At 36.2% G+C, this 23971-nt stretch overlaps 2 protein-coding genes across 2 annotated transcripts in view; both read right to left on the bottom strand.

Annotated features, from left to right (window-relative positions):
• The window catches only part of LOC110379559 (lachesin), a 190100-nt gene extending 185569 nt beyond the window's left edge, over nucleotides 1-4531 (bottom strand). The window contains exon 1 of the mRNA XM_064038747.1: nucleotides 4496-4531. The gene's annotated coding sequence lies outside the window, so the exon portion shown is untranslated. The remainder of the gene's footprint in view (nucleotides 1-4495) is intronic.
• The window catches only part of LOC135118052 (uncharacterized), a 127303-nt gene that overhangs the window by 31477 nt on the left and 71855 nt on the right, over nucleotides 1-23971 (bottom strand). The gene's annotated exons all lie outside the window — the stretch shown is intronic.

Below are 23971 nucleotides of genomic sequence, written 5' to 3'. Positions count from 1 at the left end.
CTAAAGGTCGTGTTGAACGTAAATAATCGTCATATTGAAAATGCGAGCAAAAAATGAAATATCAAAGTCCCATAATGAATAAGTACCAGACGCCATCCCACACAGTATTGGTCTAATGAAAAATGAAATAATATAAATTAAACGAAAACATAATTTCTCAGCGAGTCTCTGGATTTATGGGTCCATTTCTCGGAGCACAGCTGTTTTAGTCCTTCTCTTCGTAAATAATAAAAATATTAATGATTAAAAAATCCTTCACGTTCAAACGGACCCTGGAACCTTGACCCACTGTCGTGTGTCTCTAAGTAATATAATAATTTAATTATGACAGTCACTCGGCCCGCTTGTACATTTTATTCTGCAAGAATAATCTCCTTTGTATATTGTTCGTACGCTACAGATTAAAATAAAAAATTGCCGACTTGGGAACAGTTTAATTCACATTACTCATTTTGTCTACGTGATTTTTATGGTGCTTCCAATACAATGCACAAGTTTATGAGTTTGTGTTTCAATGAATAAATAATTACTATCAATTTTAGATTACCTACTGTAGGTAAACGTATTGGCAAATAAAGCTTGATGCGGCAATAACGAAGATGATTTTAGTGAAGTAGGTAAAACAAGTAACTTGAACCCACAGTATAGTTCAAGGCCTACTACTTCTATCACAAACACGTTTTATGTCAAAACATGTTTTGAAACCGAAAGTTGCTTACATAACCACTCCATTAATAAGAACACTACTAAAAATAAAAACAATAAAAATGCCGGAGAGTCACATCATTCGTTATTAAACGAATAAAAGTAACATAAAATTAATGCAAGTTGACGGAGAACACATTAGGTATATACATCAAAGTAACGTAAGAATTCGGTCAGTGGGGGCTTATGCACACACATTATATTCTGTGAAGACAAACAAAGAGCGTGAATCACAGCACTAATGTGCGCGTGTCAACAGTGTTTTCCATCAGGGCCGTGTGTCTGGCTCGGTCGGAAATAGCCGTCCGAAGTGACGACCACGTAAATAACATTTGGCCATCTTTGGTGTCAGGCGGACACAGTGTCCATCGCCGGCCGTGTTTAGAATTCGCCGCCGATATGATAGCGAGGTACTAAGTAAATACAACCGTTGTGTACAGTAATACAATCAATTTGAGATATTTTAGTGTTGACATTACTAACGGTATTTGTTAACACTATTTATGGACTAATTTTCTGGGCAAATATAAAGTTATTCTATTTCGTAGCGTGATTGTTCTATTACGAATTAATTCAATGAGTCTTGCTTTTAGGTACAAGCAATGAGTTTCAATATTTTTCATTTACTCAACGGGGAATAGAATCCGTCTCATATGTTTTTCGGTTCAGATTATACAGATAGATTTTCGGAACAGAAAGCCAACCCAAAAGTAGTTGCAAAAAAGCTAGTCGGTTATTTGTGTGTAAAATATTTTGTCGGATATATTCATTTTCCCAATTTTTCTGCTTTGATACTAAAGTTACCACTTCTGAAAGCACTTACACTAGATATAAAGTTTCACAACAAAACACCGATTTCATGGAATCTAAAAATACCCAATCAGTACGCAGTTCAAGCAATAAGTTTAAAAAAATCCAGTAGAAGAGGTCAGCAATATTTTGTCGGCACACAGAGCTAATCTGACGATCGATCGGCACGGAGCGATCTGTCGCATTCCCGCTGATATATTGCGCTCACAAATCGTTCCACACATTTATCATACTTTTACTAGCTTTTACAATTATTTTACACATACATTTTTGAGACAAATTCTGGGATATGTCATTGAAATATGTACTTCATAATCAGTCTCATCTGTACGAGACGGATCTAAATCGATTACTTGTCATTTGTAATCCATTCGATGTTCGTACGATAGAGATGTAGACTTCGGAGATTATAATATTTGAAATCAAATTATATTCCATTGTGTAGTCTGCGTATTTCAGCTTCAAATAGGACGTCATAATTAATGCCTTGGTTAATTTATGCAATAGCAATATTGAAACATCCGAACTCATGAAGCAACTACTTACATGATGTGCCCATGCCTATCTAAGTTGTCTGACAATCGGAATCCGACCTCTCTCCGAATCTAACATTGCATGTTGACAGAGATTTAAGTCGCATACATTGTAGGTACGGGACCCTTTGCTTGGCAGAAATCACGTGTCGTGTCTGAAAGCGAATGTTCGAGATGCCGAGCGTTCTCGGCGTCGGCCTCGGCCTCGGCTTGTCCTTTCGCCGAAAAATCTCAAGTATTAGAAGATCTCTCGGGGAGGGCTTAAGGCGGGATTACGCGGCTCTGATCGTGGGCTGCTAGTAATTGAAGTGTGTTTGTCATTGTTTTGTAGTTCCGCTGTTTCCGATGAGTTGCTATTATTGTTTTCATTTTACTTTCCCGAATTGGTAAGTTAAATAGAGAAGTATTCCATCAGATTTAGTATTTCAAATTGAGTGGGAGTGCTCGTATTCAGCAGAGTGATTCTATCAGCTCGTAATAAAATTCTCTCTGAATTTAAAAAGGAAACTGTCATATCATAAAAGTGAATGATATACTTTATTACTGATGTGTTGAAGAAAAACGAGCGAGTGTCGCAATCCTCAGCTGGCACGTTTTTATTCCGACGGTTTGTCGCAAATCCACAAAAAATATAAAAAATGTTTTTACTTTCCTTTTAGAAGTTCGCTACTAAAGGTTTATGTCGGCTAACTAAGTGTACTGGGGTACGTACAGACTAAATATAAAAGAGAACCAGGTCATGCATACTTACATACTGATTGACTTCACTTTTATGAATACCGAAGTACCTTTTAGCTATAAGTCCTCTTAGATTTACTCTATAGATTACGTGGAAGAGTTCGGCTCTTATGAGGGATTACAGCCCAAAGTTTTATTAACCTCTCAAGTATATCAGACGTGTTGATAGCACTTTGAGGCTCGACTCGCAACAAAAATAATGAATAATTCATCTGCCCAAGCGTTCGCTAATTAAGCAACAATTATTCAAACGGAAGAAAAACTGATACTTTAGGCAGCAAGCCGCCAAACCAAAACGAAGAGTAAACACAAAAAGGACATTAAGCTCATTAAGAGCAGAAACCTTCGAACCTGTCTTCATTACAGAACAATTATTCAAACAAACCACTTAGAATAATCGGCTTTAATAAAATACTCTTAACGAATTCACGCTGAAAAAGATACGCTTTTTATTTGAAACACAATGGGCGTACGACCGACTGACAGACGAAAAATTATTCAGAAAAGAGACGTGAAAAAAACGGGACGTTCGTCATAAGTGGAGTAAAATATGCACCCTCGTGCCGTAATATATAGGCGTGGAGAGTCCCGCCGCGACTACACAATTATGGTCATACGCGCTGCGTGTAACCGTGCCTTGCGACCGTTGTGCTGTAATCGTGCGATTAGTAATATTATTGTGGTCACGTAATTATGTATTTTCTGGTTGATTTAGAACGTTAGCAGACACCTATTTTTATAGACTGACAAAAACTGAAATTCTTTACTTATACACAAAACGAAATTTATTTTAAACGTAGAGCTCATTGTAAGTTTAAATATGCCAGCAGCACTCCTATGTATGTCTAACATTTACATAATTCTATTGAAGCGCTCGCCGGCTTGCTCTCAATTAATGTAATGTATTATGAAACTACGAGATTTAACTAAGTTTAGGCAAATTGGCAAACTGCGGACAAACTATCGATATAACTATCCAAAGTTTTAATTAATACAAAATAATTCACCAATAGGTAATACTAATTTGTTACGAACAAAATTATAATTAAAATATTTATGACTGTCATTTATTGGCATATTTTGATTGGTATCTTCAGAATTAACACATTAATGCATGTTGTAAATAAAATTAAAACATAATCCAATATTGACAGTTTTATGATGACAGCTATAAACCGGCTAAATTGTTTTATTAACTAACCGTTTAATAATAATAAAAAAATAGGCATCGCAGTCGTAGTTACGTAATACAGACGCGTGAAAGTGACACGAGTAATTATTAAATCCAGGCAAAGATACATTGAGGTGAGCGTTAAGTGGGGCTTAGCACGTCACACTCGTCGAAGATTTATACTGTTTATATAGGCGCTAAAAAGGACGGATTTGTTTCAATTTTGAGGATCCCACCCAACAAGGAATTTAGAACCTAAACTACTGCGTAATAAAGACTAAAGTTACTTTACATAGTTGATGTTTTTTTGCCTTGTAAAATAAAGGTTGTCATGCAAATAATTGCCTTTTAAGGTCTTTATTTTGGTCAAATGTGATGAATTGAGGTACCAACCTATTCAATTTTATAGATACTTTGAACAAACTTTACTGTTCCAAATATAAAAAGGCGTGAAAATGTTTCACTATTCGTACAATATTGGAGTCTATATTTAGATCAAGCAATATTAGTAGTATTTAACTTATGAAAGGTTTCTTACCGAACTTTCAATTCCCTTGGCGTTCTTCTTATTTTTCTGTAACAAACAAACAATCTATTAGGAACTAATTTAACAAACATATTTATAAGAAACGACCTAATAATATCACATTAGAGCACAATAAAAAAAACATTAAACAAATCCACAAGAATCTTGATTCATCTTCAAAGAAGAGAACTTAACCCTTCAAAGCTGCTACAAATAGACATCAAAAAAAGAATATCTGTAGCGTCACTTCCATAAAGAGCATCAACTAACGAGTGTAGATCAAAGAGGAGTTAATTTTATAGGATGCGATCCCCAAACAAATGAAGCGGCCAGTACTAATCGAAGCATTTGTCACGCGACTCGTATTCGAACGTCATTTTCGACTCCGGATGACGCGCTTAAGCGACTGCGCCGTTTTAGGGTTATATTTGGAGCGAATCCTTGAGTGTTCCAAATATAAAATATGTGAGCTTGGGAGGTTGGGTATTTTAGTTATGACAAGTTCACTATTTCTGATACAAGATATTATTATTTACGGAAACAAGACAGGTTTTTTGGCTTATGATTAAATTCTACTGGGTATAAATAGAAATGATGAAAACATATTGTATTTATGATAAATACGGCTTATCCTTGATTTAACATTACAGAAATAATATATGCATGATTTCAGAATTCAGATGAACATAAATAATAACAGTTCTTTGCATATGTAATGCAAGAGACGTTGAAGTAATACCAAAAGGATTTAGCAGCACTCAGCAAACCAGGTCAGTGGAACATTGTCTCAAATAATTTGAGCGCCTATCTGCAACGGTGGGACATGAACCCATTATAACTTAATAACTTTTTCCTTCACAAAGTTTCTTTTGAAAAAGGATTCAAGAAATAGTTTATATATCCCACTGATGTTATCTCGGACACGTCGTCTGGTTACTTTAGCTTATTTTAAGACCTCTCAAGGGAATAGAGACTAAAATAAAGTAAATATTATTTGTAGGAATACTGAGTATTACGTCTGACTGACGAAAAGATAGATGGAAGTATGAAAGCTGGAGCGGAGATAAAATAAAGGAAAAACTACGTCAGCGCATAGTGCGGAACATATTTGATATTGGAATAAGAACAGCTGTTTTATCTTGAATCTGCTGGAATCAAGATTAAAATCTAGGTCTACTAGGATCACTGAACTAAAACTTAATTTTTTTAATAAACTGGTATTTGCACGCAACCTTTAAAACTGCCTCCTTCGTCTATCTACAAACATTTATTTACCGGTAAGCCGTTTTAGCGTCAACGCGTAAAACTAACCCATTTTTGCATTAATAATATATATTATTAGTAGGGATCGAAAGATTTCTCGATGCCTGTTCTAGCATAGAGGCTTAAGCTTACTATAAGCAATGTTAACTATTGTCCACCTGGCAATCAAGGCCAAGTCAAACACAGTTTATGCTTATGCAAACCGCAGTTTGCTCAGACGCAGGCCTCGCTAATGAAATAGCATGTTCATTGAATTATATGCAGCTAAGCCAGTAGAATCACATGACAACTAATTTTGAGAATTTCACGACTGTTCGGTAAGTCGCGAACATCGAACCAGTATTAGATAGTAATTAACTTGATGCTAGTTGAAGCTTGGTGGAGTTCAGTTTTGCAGTTTAAATGGACCTGTGTTGAATGGCTGCAAAATATTATTTCGTTGTTATATTTTGTGTTCTGAATAAAAAACTTGTCGTGATTGTCAGTATGCATTATGCATATAATATAGCTATAAAGTTGTATAATGTTATTGTGAGAAATATGTATTTGAATCTTATTAATATTAATCAATGTTTATTTTGGCAGATGCTAACGTTCGTGTTGCGGATATTGTTGCATTGGCCTTGAATAATGTCTTATGTCTTCAGATTGTTATTTAATATTTTTAAGATTATAAGTTTATAATCTAAGTCATCAAAAGAAGGTCAATGTCTCATCAAAAATGTTCCAAGTTCGTCAGCCTAACAACCCTTAGGGCCAGGCCACAACAGTGCGTTGCGGCGTCGCATCGCAAAAATCAACGACGCATATCATATTAATTGCATAGCTGTGCAATGTTGTTTTTGCGATGCGACGCCGCAACGCACTGTTGTGGCCTGGCCCTAAGCCTTAATTTGTGAAAGTATTCCATTCCATTGTTGAAATAGGAGTTTATAACAAAGAACTCTTCAACACTCAGACAAACAGAAAAAGTATTATCTGAAATGTTTGCGACAACGGCTAATCGCCATCAAAGGGGAGAGTGCCATTCCGCGGCGAAGTTTTTAAATAATTTCATTATTGTTAAAGTTTGGGGTTCGGGTCAATTTGGGCCAAAGAAAGTAAAAATTGCCGTATTTGTCGCAATAGGGAGCGATTCCAATGATTTAGAATACAAAATGAATTTTTGAGGTGCCTAATCATACTTGGCTGGCTGTTACACCGATGTGTAACGTGTTGAGTTGTTAGTTTTAGATTTAATTTGAATGATGGTCATATCCAACATGGGTACTGAACCATTGTCCCAGAAAACAACTATTAATCAAATTACCGAAAAAACTAGGTTATCTATCAAACCAACTAGCTTTAATAGAATAAGTTTCATAATAAAATACTAGGTGCCTACATAGAAAAGGAGCACAAAGGCTAAACATTTATAAATATCTTGGAGGACACGCGGGGTACGAACATAAGTCGTAAATAACCCACTTGTACGTAATAAGTGAGCTAGGAGCGAGCACCTTCACAATCACAATTGTTCTTATTAATAAACAACTTGTCGGGAATTAACACAACCCACGCAGAAAAGACTTGTTGAACCAACTGCCAGAAACGTCTAATGTAATAACGCTTTATTTTCCTTAATTCTCAAAACCATACAAGTTTGCTAACTAACTTTCCTTTTGTGAGTAGGCTCTGAAATTGTTAGAGATTAAGGGAAAACGACATAATACGGCTGTCCATTTTTAAAGTTATTTAGATAAGCAATTATAACGTTCTCCACGATTACCACATATTTTTGCCTCGATGAGACAATTTACGTATCAATAGGAAGTGCAACGATCTGTAAATCTTCATTGATGGTAAATTAGATCCCATAAAAGTGGCGCGTGACCCTATTCTAAAAGTCGCACGCCTTTCTGCACTCCCAAACACGAGTTAAATATATCGGCACACACTAACTCCACTCGAACTCGCCGGAAACTAAAAGCACGGAAAACCTCACATTATTCACTGAGCCAAAACTTGGAGTTGACATCAATGCGACCAATAGCTATCGATTACTGAACTCGAACATAAATCTAATAGGTTTGGAGACGTTCGGGATCTTCCGGGAGTTTTCGGCGAGTCGGCGATGCAGCGGTGTGTAGTGCTTCCATGAATATCAATAAAATGCCACGAGGTCACGCGAATGCTCAATCAGCTTTGAGGCGGTTTAAGTTGGCTTTCAAGTCAGCCCTAATATGTTTGTCGTTAAACAACACTATCAGTCATGGGATCTTTCAGTGACGGCCAGGGGCAGGATTTGTTAGAACGCGTTTAGTGAGGGACTTTGATGTGTCAGTTAGGTCGTTAGTTTATGTTCGTGGAATCAGAAAGCTTTTTGTCTGCCTCTTTTATAAGAATCATTTGTCATTACTGTGTATGCACATAAGGTAATACTTACTGAACTTTTCATATTTGAGCATGATTACATATCACATAAAAAAACCAACAGAAAATACTGAATGAAAGTAATGACCCCAAACAGTTTTTCCAGCTATCCATACATTGTAATGATACGCGTATTATAATTGCAGCAGTAACAAGGTTTAATGGCCCCTCATGAATAAAGTGGAAACTTGTGAACACACCGCAGTAGATCCACAAGTAATTACCGGCATACATGGCGCCGATTATTATAATGCTGCCAACTTGCGCACTAATGCTATGCACATAGTAATAGAGGATTTGATACTCTAAGTTGTGAGCATGATACCAGCAAAGTGGTTTCTGATAGTACTGAAGTTATATGTTTTAGAATATGAAGAGCAGAACTTCGTCATAGTCAGTATTTTTATTATTTCAATGCTGGACATAAAGGCCTTTTTTTCATAGAGAAGAAATGAGCGTTAGCCACCACTGAGCAGATTTCAGTGCTATTAAAACCATGTACAAGTTAGAATCAGAAGATACAAAGAAACATAAGTCATTTGAAAAACACCTAATTGTAAAACCTGATACGCTTCAGGCCCCATTAAACATTAAAACCACATCAAAAAAACTTCAAAAAGCTGGCATCAAATATGAAGTTTAGTGGAAACAAATAGTGGTGGCATGTTCTCTGTTGGACACAGTCGACGCGAATAGAATGGACTCGTTGATCAAAGAGACTGTCCCGGGCGTCGCGCATTCTCACATGCGCTGACTTATTCTGGAAAAGGAAGAAAGTACCGGTAGTAGTAGTATTTTGTGTTGCTGGCAATATTTATGTTATTACTTTTGATCACATACTTTTGGTCCTTCTTTGGAATGGATTGATTCTGTCGAATGGAAGAAAATTATTTTCGAAAACGTAGAGGTTTCTGTATTTTTTTTTTTTATATAGGTACCTAAACTCATTCAAAAATTACTTCTTATTTTAACACTGTATTTTGAGTTATATACCTGCAATATACCAATGCAACAGATTAAAATAAAATTGTGATTCTGGTACCATTTAAATACTATAGAATAAGGACGCAGGACGAATTTAGATCTAATATTTGAAATGCACGTTTCTGTAATATGGCGGTTACAAATATGTGTTCTGTCGTTTCATTTTAAGTGCCTTTGATGTAAAGATATTCAAAGATATTAATACAAGTATGTTTATTGAGGAAATGACTCACAAACTTGTGTGGGCAGCAACAAATTGTTACAATTTAGTCTTAATATTTTTGTTAATTTTATGAAGAGAAAGAACATTTTTATTATATTGTAGCATTTTATATGATGAGGATAATTCCCCAGTGGCTTACATCAATTTAAATAAATAGCCTAACCATTTACTTAAGCTTAACCAATTTACATGAAATTATTTGTGGAGATAGAATCTTGAAAACAAATATAGGTTTTACATTCCTGTAGTATGCGGTGCATGCTGCATGTACAACGCATAGTAGGTAATTCTTTTAATTCTGGCCTGAAAAGGGGCGCGAGAAATCTATCAGGTATCCACTGCACCCAAGTTTTTCTACAAACATTTTTAATCGGTATCCCAAGACCACTTCATGTGCAAAATCAATGCGATTTTTCCAGCAGCATCACTGGTCCCTATTCCGTAAGCGCGCGATATATTCAACAGCGCTCGCTTCGTATGCAGTGTATCAGGTGACGCCACGGTACGCATGCCCGCCATTTATTATTCAACGTCGCGGCTTCTGCGCCATATTTTGTTAGGATTTTCAAGCTTGGAAGATTTTTTCTTTCAGAATTTTATTTATAGGAAGATATTTGTTTTGTTTCTTTATCCACTTATTTGGAAATGTTCAACAAATCATGGTGGACATGGCTTGTTAAGTTTCCCTTCTTGGCAGATTTATTGCTTACATCTGTAAAAACTAACTCATAAATAAAATTCCTATATATATTTTTACACTTAAAAATATCAGTTTGTATTCTCAAGCTAGAATTTAATTTTGGTTTCATATCCCTTTATTTTCTATTTATCTTTTGCGAGGTATGAATAAATCAATAACGATTACGGTTTTAATCCGTTTTGATAGTACAAGAACTTTACGACACGTAGTCACTTTTTATAGCCGTTATATTCCAATGGCGTAAATATTTTTATTTATTTTCATAATGAAATACGTGTCGTACGTGTCAATTGGCATGTAACACTCACACCCATCGTGTATGCAACAATAGCTTTTAATTTGCTTTGAAAAAAATCCAATATCACAACACCTATCTGCAAACACATGTTAACATCAACTCCATTCAACAATCGACAATGGGAACATGACAGAACAATTTTAATAACATACAAGTTTAACAACACTTCAAGTCATAGCAAATTAATGGTCTAAAAATAGGACATAGCATTCCGCCATGGCCCACAAAGGTAGCGAGCATTAATACAAAATCGCCACAACAAACGCACGCGATGTTTCAATTATATCGCGCACCATTTTTCACTCGATATCATTGTCGCATGATTTATAGTGGACACCTGAATAGTTCGCGCTTAATGTCGCTCGAGACAAAGGCATTGTGTTCCAAGTGCGTGTAATTAGCTGGATTTCGTGGTTTACTTCGCTTCATTAAGTTATTGTTGCTATTTTCAGATTTTCGTGAAGTGTTTTGAGTCGGCTTTATTAATAAGGGCGCCGTATAAAATTACCTAAAAATAAATTTGTTAATATTGTTAATTAGGAAGACACAAATTCAATTATATCAAGGGTGGCAAAATTATGTTAATATTACAAGCCGCGTCCTGTTACGATAATCTATTGACAAAATTTCATTCTCTCTTGACTAGAAAGACTAAACGAAGCACAAGATAGCAAAAGCCTTATCACCATGTCACGTTATATTTGAGCTGAATGTTAGCATGCAAATGGAGGCTACATAAACGTATTACTTCATTCAATACTAGACTACCATCAGGTGTTTGCAATCCTAACATAAACAAAACTGTGTTCACCTTGATTCACCCAGTCCACATTTGTGAACCATGATTAAACAATTCTGAGTATTTGGTTAGGACTGGCGGCCTGAGATCAAACAGAGCCTACCAGTTATAAGCTTTAATTAATAAACGGTGAGACGCCGCTGCGGCACCAAAGCGTCTTTACATTGAATTGTTTACGTCATCAAGATCTATGGCTCGGACTTCTCACCAGAATCAAACAATAAATAGATCTACCTACACAAAATAAGGTGAGCTAAGCCCTTATTCTGTGAAACACTCTCCAAAACACACGAGTTCTGTAAGAAAATACAGAATTAATTAGAAATAACTCGATCGTCTCGGAGCATAACTTTGCTGACGCACAATTTTGTCTTTTATTTTAGGCATCTTGTATTTTTGTGAGGAATTTTTCGATGAATTCTGTTCCTAAAATATACGTAAATAACGATCCCTTCAATATTGTTGCGAATATTTTTATCGTTTTCGCTTTCCTCAATGTGTGACCCTCCGGATGTTCTGTGCCACGGCTGACATTATAATATAACGTGCACCGGGTTCCTTTGAGCAGGAGGGGAAACTTCTTACTTGACCAATATTGGCAATATTTTTGCTGAAAAACAACATACAAAAATAACGCAGATGGAATACTGGGAATATTTTCGAATATTATTTGTAGCTGAAACATAGGTCATAACACTAATCATACTCGTTATAATCATCCATTGTATCAAAATATTACAAAAGCCGTTTTTCAAAGCCCGACAAGACTTTGCTCTCAGCTTTGCAATTTTATAGCTCAAAAACCATAAATTAAGTAGTTTTCACTAGTACGCACACCAACTTCAAAACCACATTTAAAGTGTAAAAACCTTAAAAGTGGTGCAGCATCCACAAATCGAAACAGTTTTATTTCCCCTCGGGGTTCCGGCACGTAATCCCCGTGAGCGGGTTCGAGCCCCCGGCAACTATAAATCACTTGTAAGACTTGAAACTCGCGGAGAAATAAAATTATTTCATTTATCACCGCTTACATACAGCGTTGGATGCACTTGAGAACTTTTAGGAATCGTTCGACCGAAATGTAAAGTAAGGCTACGATTTTGTGGCCGCCGACTTTCATATTTGGACAAGAAAGTCTTAACATACGAAAATAAGCTTTTTCGCTCCTCTTGAGTAAGTTACGAGAACGCATCAGGAAATAGATTTGGCCTTGACATTGTAAATAATTGAATAACTCGACTATTGGAATAGTAAGTTGTCCTAGGATAAGATCTGAGTAAAATTGATTGTATTTGGCCAGACTTGAATGCCATTGGCAGAGCATCATCACCTGCCTAACCTTTCCAATAACGTATCATAGCGCAAAGAAACAATGTTACTCAATACTATTTCAAACATAACTACGATTCAAAATTACCTTCTAAACTGTATATAAAACAATAATATAATTTATTTCCTATAACAACTAAAACTCATGTTTACAATAGGCCTACTTACTATTAAGAGTTGGTCAATGGACATAAGGTCGCGAGGTGAACCCGATCGTTCCGTTCCACGCATAAGTTACGAAATGAAATGTACAGTCTGCTCCCAGCACTGTTCGAACCTTATGTAACATCATATTATGATATCTAATGTAGACTTTGGACTCTTGGACATGCATTTACTTTTCAAATATGCTGTATGAAATCTTTTTACCGATATTTTTAGTGTTCAATATTGTATCAATGCGATAAAGGAGTGTACCTAACTTGTGACATGTTTAAAATGGTGCTTTCAACTTGAACACAAAAGGTATTGGGACGTGGATTCTATTTTATCATCATCATCTTCCAAGTCCATTCTTCCAGTCTAACCGGATGCAGCTGAGTACCAGTGCTTTTACAAGGAGCGACCCAGTTACCCGGGCAACCCAATACCTCTTGGTTAGACTGGTATCAGACTTACTGGCTTCTGACTACCCGTAACGACTGCCAGGGATGGTCAATGACAGCCGGGATCTACAGTTTAACGTGTCATCCGAAACATAGTCATTGGTGTCCAAGATATACTTAGAAATTACATACAAACTTAGGAAAGTTGCATTGGTTGCCTGACCTGGAATCGAATCCACGCCCTCATACTTGAGAGGTTGGTTCTTTGCCCACTAGGCCACCACGACTTTTACATATATTTTATCAAAGTTTAAATACATGCAGGTATATTTTAAGTAGTAAAATTTCCTATTTTAACCTCAAAAGAGATTTCCTCCTTAAAACTTGCCAGCCCCACAATGTCACGTACCCATCTTAAACACAAGAAGTGTAGACCGGTTTATCACTAAGTTAACTAAAAGAACTTTCTTCCACCCGTACCACTATACCTACACTACATAGTTTACTCGTAAACGTTTAACTCGTACTTGTGAAGAACTACGGACGCAAGAAACTTCAATTAGCAAGCTGACCTATCCGTGGTAGTAAGTTGTAAGTAAGTTTACAAAATTGTTGTGTGTTGTGCTTAACCTTTGTACTTAGTTCACTTGCACGCTGAGCTAGTTCGGATCGTATAACGCCTTCGAGGCTAGTTGAGATCCTTCAACGAGAAGGACGGTAAATGCATATTGTGTCGCTTTGAAGGACTTGAAGCCAGTCTATAGCATAAGGCTTTACTTGTGTTTGAAGATAAAGTCGTACTTTATTTGAGGCACACGCAGAAATAAATATTTCTGACATATAAAAACGACCAAGGAATGCTACCATATAAACATAATCTCTAATGACGTATACAAAATCAGAGGTTATTATTAAGAAAATGCAATGAATTTTTAAAACCCTTATATGATTCTCAAAATCGGTGATCAAATAAGTGATTACAGAAGCAATCCATTTACCGTCGATCATGTACACCCCTCGATTTACGACAAGCAACGCCCTAATTCTACTGAAAATACAACATACGGTGTTTTTTCGAATAAAAAAGCCCGTCCGCAATACATAGTTAACGAAGTGATCGCTCGGGGAGCCCATAACACCCCCATGAATAAAGCAGAGACCATAAAACGGTAAAACACCAACAAATTACAATAGCGATCCCATTCTTCGTTCGGACGCCGTTAAAACATCGTGATAAGGGAAACTGTGTTGCCAGCGCACACTTTGTTTCACCTTACTTTGTTGGACTTTCACTTGGAGACATTTGACTTTAAGTCATTGTGGTGCATGCATTTATCTTGTTGCAGTTACTTGACGTTGAGGACTTGATATTGTCACTGCTAAGTACTGTTGTTTGGTTAAAGTTTATTTACCATGTTGTGTGTACAAGCTGCAATAGGTATTATTTTAACCCAAACATTTACCTATTTCTGTAAAATAACATCTGCAACTGGCAAACCCCCAAAATACTTGATCCCAAATATCTTTTCGCTAAAACTCCCACAAGGGAAAACATCCAAGATTTGAAAATGACCGCAAAACTCAATTTCTCCTAAAATAAGGAGAGCTACGTGTGTGGCAACACTGTGAGGCGCGCCGCGAATAGAAACAGTCTTATTACCCAGGCTATTGCTTCTAATGAATAATAAAAGTTGCAACATGAGTGCCTCATGCTAAAACCTACGGTTTTTACCTATTATATGAAGTTGGGGAGAAATGGAGCGTGGGAAGGCGAACAATTTTGTGGTTGTAGCTGAAATTGATTGGGGATTTTACGGTGTAAAATTGATACACAAAAGCTTTATTTAATCGATCATAAAGATATGTAATGTGATAGAGGTAAATTTTTATTAACGCAATAAGTTGCAGATAAATATCGACTCCATGAATAATTCCAGCATTCTAGTATGAACTGAATTAAAATCCATATTAACGCTGATCAAGATGATTTGCTTGAACTTTATGAACGTCGACAATCAAAATAAATTATCTTTCTGCAGAAACTGCGCTTCCGATCTTTATTTTTTCAATTAACCCAAAGATTGATCTTCAGAGAAACGTAATTAAATCGCTCTACATTAAGAATTCCAAGATATCTCGACTCTCAATTTGCTACTACGTTCTCAAAACCTATAATTAGAGGTATATTCAAAGCAAGAAGTTGATTAATTCTCCGAGCTGTAGATTGACCAACTTGACATGACTTTATAATGATGGTACGTACTTTTACTTGTAAAAGTAATTCACGCTATGAGATGTGCGGTTACTTCATAACTTTCTATTTCACCTGTGTGTGTGAGAGTATTATATTGATGTGATAGAATATGGAAGACAAGCAATGTCGCTAAAAATATACCAATAAGACAAACTGGCCAGAATACGTTGACCCGCGACGGTGGCGCTACTTGCAAAGGTAGATGGAACAAAATGAAGGAGTCTTGTACACTTGAGATAAGTTCCTGTTTCTGACGGGGTCCATGTTGTGCTGGTTTTATTTGAGGAACGGTATGAAGATTTACTTGTATATTGAATTACCAAAAGTACACGAAGCGAGCCAGCAGAGCGAGAGTAAACGATTTCCTTTGTATCTGAGACGTCTGAACGTATTTTTCCTTATTGCAAACTTTTCTACCTGTTTCTAATGCGTGAACAGATTTCATGTTGACGAGCTTTTGTTTAGGATGGAAACTGGATTCCGGATTCCGGGAAAATGGCGATTTTGTTTCATTGATAAAATTCTGGCGTAGACACATTGATTGAAATCATACCTTATGTGTAATAACATAGATACTAGGTACAACATACATGTTTGAGCAAAGTAATTTTATTGTTTCAACCTTTAGAAGTATGCTTTATTTCTCAAATATAAACTTATCCAGATTGTAAGTACAATAGTAACGTTATCTTTCACAAGTAATACAATAACTTCATACTCACTAACACTTACAAAATAAAACCACCCAGCTTTTTACTAACACACAAACATATCACTTTCTCCTCACTAAGGCATACAATACGAACACAGCGCCCTTCAAAATTAACATAACCGAGTAAAAAGGGACACTGATAAATGAACAGAGGCCAGCTAAACAATGCTGATCCGAACGGTCACCGCACAAAGGCAAAAAGTTCACCTAATGTCACCAAATTGGATGGCATTAATTTTAGGACATTCAGATTCTGTGTAGCTTGCTGCATATAATTGGGGTTTAAAATGCAACTTTTAATTAAAAAAGAAAAGTTATTCAGGAAAATACAATACTAACAGTATTGTAAAACAAAACTGAAAAAAAAATATGGCTCCCTTTAAAAACTTTGTACACTCAGCTTCAAATATTCTACGAAGGTACCTAATACCTCTAGTAGAGTTTTTCAAATTTTTCAGTATCGCCCTGGAATCAATATCGCTTTCAAAGTTCTAAAACTTGATGAAGCCTAGGTCATAATTTTGCAGTTTATTAGCTACTAGCTGTTGCCCGCAACTTCGTCTGCGTGGGCAATATAGAATAGTCAAAATACTACTTATCCCGTAGGTGCATTCTTTCACGTGACAGTATAATTAGGATTAGCACTTAGCAGTCGCATAGATTCATTGATCAAGGTTGTGTTGTGGATGTGACCATTTATCTAAACAAAAGAAGTAAAGTTTGTGACGTTGTGAATATCTCTGGATCTAGTCAGCCAATTTGGAAAATTATTACGTATGGTGCGTAAGTAATTTTCACAGGAAACAGTTATAATCTATGTCTATATGCTTTGATCTCAGTGGCGTGCACTTGGAGAGGCCTATGTCCAGCAGTGGACTGCGATAGGCTGATGATGATGATGATGATGATATGCTTTGAGTCTGACAAAGCTGTCATTTGTACATTTTCTGCAGCTGCTGCGACTAATCAGAAGCCAGAAAGTCTGTCAGTCTTACCATGGATATCGGCTTGTGTAGTTGACTGGATTGAAGATAGGTAGATAGGTAGTCGCTCCAAGCAAAATATTGGTACTCAAACAGATTCGGTGACTGGAAGCCAACACCAACATAGTTGGGGAATAGCCGGATGGATGATAAAATGAGTCATCATCATCAGCAGGCGCATAGGGTAGGATAGTTTCACTACTACCACATTAGGCGTGCGCGATGATCGGGCGTGTGAGTAGCGCGGGCGTCGCGAGCACGCTGCATGAACGTCGCGTTTTGCTGCCCTGCGGCATGTGTGAAGAGTGCAAGCGACGCGGCGCTCGAGTTGCGTCCTTACCCCTTCGCCTGCTATCCCCGCCACCCGCTAAACGCCTTAGCAATTAAACGTCAAGGAGAGCGGCGCGTGCGCGCCGCGACCTCGCTGTAGGTAAATGCCGCAGGGCAGCAAAACGCGACGTTCATGCAGCGGGCTCGCGACGCCCGCGCTACTCACACGCCCGAGGATCGCGCACGCCTAATGTGGGGGAGGCCTAAGCCGGGACTCCACCGAAATGTTTGCATTAGTTCACGAATAGGCAAAATGTACGTATCTGTGAGAGTCCACTTCATGTGTTCGTACTTGAAACCTGCAGTTTTGCCAAAATTTTCAAAATGTACGCTCTCAATTTGTCATTTCTTGGTGGAGCCAGCAAATCAAAAGAAACAGAAGTGTTGTATACTGGGCGTCACTACCGCACACCAGGAAAATTTCGCTCTTGCGTTTATATACCATATTTTGTGTCACACGTAAACAGGACGACAGTAAGTAAAAAAAGTCCACCGAATAACTTTCAAAGATCTGATGAACGAACAAATCAGACCTGACTTGGTCAACTGGGGCCAATCAAAGCTCTATGAAGCGATCATATGCTTTGGCTCCTACTGTTATTGTGGTTTCTGAAAATTTATTCACCTCATTCAACGATGAATGTAATTCTGATGGTACTATTAAGAACACTTGCTTAGCGCAGAAGCTGACGTTGGCAGGTCGACTCTTTTGACTTCTCGAATAGGATACCATTGGTTTTTGTGCAATGCACACCTGCAATGCATGCTGGATTAGGATAGGATACAGGTGGATAGGATTTGCAACAGAAAACAATTCTGTCTTTGTGATTGAATGACATCAAACGTAGTTTTATATAAAAGGTGTTTTTTTAGACTTGGCTCGGGTCTTACTGAGACTGTTCGTAATCGTGACCAGTGTATTTGCGATCAGAAGTTGAAAGTAAGCATGTCTCTGGTATGCGACGCGCAATTTGTACGTTTTCAGACGCATAAAGCATTTTACGTGTGTATGGTATTAAATCGAGAAAGCTCCCATTTCTTATCTGCACTTTGTATCTGGGCTTGTTCTTAAAGCTACAGAATCCTACATTACCTACCTACCTCACGCTTAGCAGCGCTTGCGAGAGACAGATCCTCCTTTCTTCTAGGATTAAGTTTACATACTTTGCATCAAAAAAAATAATGAAGGTCTACTTAATACTATTCACTCAAAGTAATTTGTTTTAAGGCCACCACATTAGTGGAAGAGAAGCTAAACTATGTTTATGAAAAAATCCTGATATAAACTCCATCTATGACTTTAAATGATAATTAATTGTTATACTAAAGTCATCATTTTTGACATAATATTCAAAAAATAATTTAGATGGCACCGTTTTAAATTTGGCTGAGAACTGTTATTTTCCTTTCATCAAGGTAATAATTATAATTGGATTTTGATGTGAAATGTCTATCGAAAAATTACACTACGTGTTAAAATATGGTGAATTACGGAAAATACACAACTCCATCTGTTGAAATAATAATCCTCTATAAAGAATGTATGGTAATTTATTGTCATTTACCACCTCGCTCCTTTGACAAATTTTATGTATTTTATTTAACACAGATTACCACAGATGGAGCTACTTTAACCTTGGCTAAACACAATTTTCATTTTTTTTTTCTTCCGAAGTTACTTATGAAGGTGTGATTTTCTGTGTAAAGGTTAATAATAGGCCGATCAACTAAAATAAGTACAACATTCAAATGTACAGTTTTGACAAACAGATTGCGTGTCGTAATATTTTACATCTTGAATTCACAAAATTAATCATATCTTTTGATAGAGTGAATCGATTTCGATGAAACAAAAACTAAGTAATACCCCAAGTTACGTAGAATTTTTGTATATAAGCATTGTCTGCATTGAATTCGTAGATTTTACGTGAATCCCGAACGAACAAACAGATAAACAGATAAACAGACAAACAGACAAACAGACAAAAATGACAAAAATGATGGAAATGGGTTCTGTTAGTTATCCTTTAACATGCTGGCTATTTTTTTGCCAATTTCTTCAATGTACAAAAATTACTTTTCTACAGATTTATTATATGTATAGATTATTTAATTTTTTCAACAAAGTCGAGGTTTCTTGTTTACTTACAGAAAGCAGCAAAAAATAACAGCCGACAACAAAGCTATAGTAAGTTCAACTCAGTCGTGCGCGCGGCCCTATGTGTGGGTAACCCTTGTACATATACAGTGACTTTGTGTGCGTGACAAGAGCTACAGTCGGGTACAAATACAGTTATTTAGGGGTTGTATACGGCTGTTTAAAGTACAGTTATTACGTAATTTAGTTTATTTATTTATAATGATTCTGTATCGCTACTTGAAAAATCAAATGATGAATTTTCGGATTCGCTACTTTCACCAATGTTAATTATAAATTCTGACTCCATGTCAAAATGTCTATAGTATTCTTCTTTTTTCTTTTGTACATGTCGACAAGTATTACCCAACATCCCTTCATCAATTTGACTTAAACGTTCATTTATGAGTTTCATTATTTCCGTCTTATTTTGGTCGACATTATGCGAAGCAATATAATTTTTTTAAATTCCCCACACATTTTGTTTCCATTATTATACTAAATTATAGGTCTTTTTACATTCTTAGTCCACACATTTATTTATTGTCCGCGTACCCCGAGCTAGAAAATATGTAAGGAGTATTTAATTCATCTTAGATATTTCACTTCATTTATTTCTTAGATACTGTCAATGTCAATTTGAAAAGCCGTATGAGAAAATAATGATAAACTGTAAAATTTAATAATAAAAAGCTTTGAATGTTGTTTCATTTTTTTGAAACGCTACCTGACTCCTTAAAACATTTTCTCCGTGAAGAACTAGACATTTTCGTAAACGACTGTACCCATAACAAAAAGCGATGAGAACACGTCATGCTCGGACGACGTCACTGTCACACGAATGAAAGTTGTATATTTACAAGCCGACGCACACATAGGGCCGCGCGCAAATCTGAGTTGAACTATCTATAATCATATTAAACATAGTATCAACACTTCGAGCAACAATTCCAAAGAAACTACAGCAAAAAGTTTTATCTACACCATAATAATGTGCAGAGACTGTCCTGCCTGGCGGCCGCAACAGTGTGGCCACCCGAAGGTCTCGAAGTTGGCACAAACAGACATTAGCGCCGTATCTACGCCGCCAGAGAGTTTGTCTTGCGGGGCACAGAACTGTGTGGTCACATAGTATGCTGTGCTCACTTCTGTACGAATTGTCAAGATAACTTTGTATGATGTAGACGATATTTTTTGCTGATATGTTTGCATGAGCAAAAGGTGACGTTTTGGCATGTTACAGAAATTATTTTTTTATCAAAAATCTAAGGAACACAATCACATTACAGGATATGAACCATACAGATCTCCCATGTAACAGGAAGATGAGAACACAGATACGACTTAATTGTATTATTAGTACATATTTAGTAAGTATTAAGATGAGTATACCTTTTCAATTAATTGCAATAAATTGTATCGTTTGCCTAGTAAATTGTGTGTCCCTAACCTTTAGTTACGTTTCCTGTAATTTCAGGCCTATTGTTCAACGGCGACCTATAAGCGATACACAATTAGTGTAGGTACGGAAGTTTATAACCCTGAATCAATTATATTTCCATTTACGAGTTTTTGTTCAAGCAATTAAATGTAAAGAAAAACAATTTATTTGATTTTAAAAGCTTATTGTTAACAGTGATTGGTTTAACTGCAAGTAATAGTCTTGTAATATAGCTACATCCTTTATGATAAGTTTCCTTCTAATTATAGCACAATGAATGTTGCAAATTAGCAAATCATTAAGTTAAATTAACCATAGTAAAGTATTTACGCTAGTAGGAGTTGTCAAAAGTAATTACGTTATAAGGTTATTTTCTGTTTTACAAACTATATTAACTTCTTTCACAGAACAAAAGAAAATCTTTCAAACGTGTTTAGCATTTGTGAATAATTTACGGCAGTTGTTGGAGTCGTTATCGTATGTAAATAATTCACATAAATTATACTATACGTAAGGATTATGATAACCTTGGCAAAACTTAACGAAGTAATAAAATTGTCTTATTTTTGGTATATATTCTTATCTATCATCACGACGGTTGTACAACTGTCGGTACAAACCAAATTGCAGAGAAAACCATAACGTTCTACATACTTATAGATTGTAATCTGACCAAAATTACTAGTCATTTGCTAACACTAGGAATTCCAAATTCCAGCTGAAACTATTTCACAAATTACGAGCCTGAACAGAACCTACACATTTCCTTTAATTTGCTTTATTAGCATTAAAACACAATTTCTTGGTTTCAGACTGAATCAAGACTTTTATATCATTACTCAAAAACCTAGATGTTGTTATCGAAATGTAGGCTTCGAGTATTTTTCTAGAATTATCGTAATCACACACAATAACTTTGTAGACTCATTGTTGTAACAATAACTAGAAGTACTTATTATTTGTTCTATTGTGATGTTTAGTTGAAGGCTACATGTGAGAGCTAAGAGGAGGCAAACTCAATAAATGTGGAATGTAATTGAACTTCTAAAATTAGACTAGTCTAACCTGGTAACTTATAAAGTTGGTAATTTAATGTTTTTATCCAACACCCATAGAACCTAGAACTCGTACAAAAACAACATTTAAACAAAAGCTGGCAGGTAGCACGCGAGTCCCGGAGTCCGTCACCAACTTGTGCGCAAACTTAGACAATTACCCCGTGATTACGCCAAATGTGACCGGCGCGATTTGCGCCACGACACTTGATTTAGCACTCCCGGGAACTTCGTCCGTCCCGGGGCTGTGCCCATCACTGCGACTGACTGCCAAGGACTTTATCTCAGCTCCCACAGAAAACTACGACCAGAACTCTGGATGGATTTTGAAGAACCGTTATTGAATTAATCTGGAGTGAATTTTAGTGTGATCTGTCTGAAAATTTCATAGTTATATCGTTAAGTTTTAATAGGCTCACGAATGCACTGAAATAAACTCTTGAGACTGATAAAAAAATCAATTAGTTGGTCTATATCTTTTGGCCACGATCTTAATCGATAAAATACCATCTCAACTTTATCAAGTTAATAATTTATTATAAAAAAGCCAAGCTGATATTGTAAATAAATTATTGCGATCAACCTGACCGCTGGATGCTAACAAAGTCAAATTCCAAGTCAAAGGTGAAAATACTTAATGTTAAGGAGCAGACAATTAATAATTTATTGTTGAGTCAAAGAGTTGATCACTTGGAAAAGATACACCTGTACTTTATCAAAACCTGACATAGTAAAGGATGCTTTTTAATTTTTATTAAAATAAACAAAAATAAGTTTATTGTTATTCATGTTTTTGATATTCTTCCATTAATTAAATAGACGGTACTCCTTGACTGGTTTCAGGTTTCTGTCTCTGACGCATTTACCACCTATAACGTGACCATTATTCTCGATATCGGGAACCACCTATTTTTTTGTATTTTAGAGTGAACATATTTTATTATGATCCTTCGACAAATACTATTACAATTCAGGTTTTAATAAACGTAATGATAGTACAATGCGTGTTTATTACTATAGATGGCACTTTATTAAGAGGCAGAAAGCAAAACCATCCTTTCGTTAATAATTTTCGCCATATAGCAATTTAAGAAGTTTTTACTTCTGTAGGCTATAAAGACTAAAGCCTATGGTCACATGTTCAACGCACTCGTAAAGCCAAACGTCTAGTCACCGCAGTTGCAACAATAAACGTTAAGCCATTTGTCTACACTTTTAATGGACACATGCTGTTGTCATTTGTTTGTTTTTCTATGCAGTGACTATACGCCATCTTATTTGAAGGAGATATAAAGGTTCTTTTATCATAAGATAATTTCGTGTACTTAATTAATTTTTCAAACTAATAAAAAAGTACCTGTATAGGTACATATGTACGTTTATTTAGTTTTTTTTGCGACTTTTATTTGTAATCGGTCAAGTCATTGGTAGAAAACATAGTTTCCAACACACTTAGCACCAATAGAACATCTCTAAGATTACTTTTATTACAGTGGCGTGCACTTGGAGAGGCCTATGTCCAGCAGTGGACTGCGATAGGCTGATGATGATGATGATGATGAAGATTACTTTAGTAAAACTGCATATGACAGACTATAGGTACTATTTGCACTCTTTCCTTTTTGCAGAACATTATGAAGGACTATTTTTTTGTAAAATTCTCAATTTTAGGCCATATGCACTATGCAAATGTACTTCCCTAGAAGAACAAGTATAAAGTCAATTCGCAGAACAAAGAACCGAGAACTAGATGCAGGCGGCACCGACGTACTTATTGTGTGCACTTGCGTGGAATTTATACACGGAATCAATATGGCGAACTGCTGGCAACTCGGTACAACTGTACGCGTGTGGAAAGCCGACAACTTTCCTACCAGTAGGGTGAATGGCGCTAAAACTAGTTCACTATATTTTGTGCAGTGATTTCGAATCATTAATCATATTATATAATTTCCATTATTATATGTAATGCTATGAGAAATGTGAAAACAATGAAAGATAATTTGTAAACTTTCACATGGAC

The sequence above is a fragment of the Helicoverpa armigera genome, chromosome 17 (assembly GCF_030705265.1).
Source record: "Helicoverpa armigera isolate CAAS_96S chromosome 17, ASM3070526v1, whole genome shotgun sequence".
NCBI classification, from domain to species: domain Eukaryota; kingdom Metazoa; phylum Arthropoda; class Insecta; order Lepidoptera; family Noctuidae; genus Helicoverpa; species Helicoverpa armigera.
Note: the sequence above shows the minus strand (reverse complement) of the source record. Positions and strands in the feature narration are given on the sequence as shown.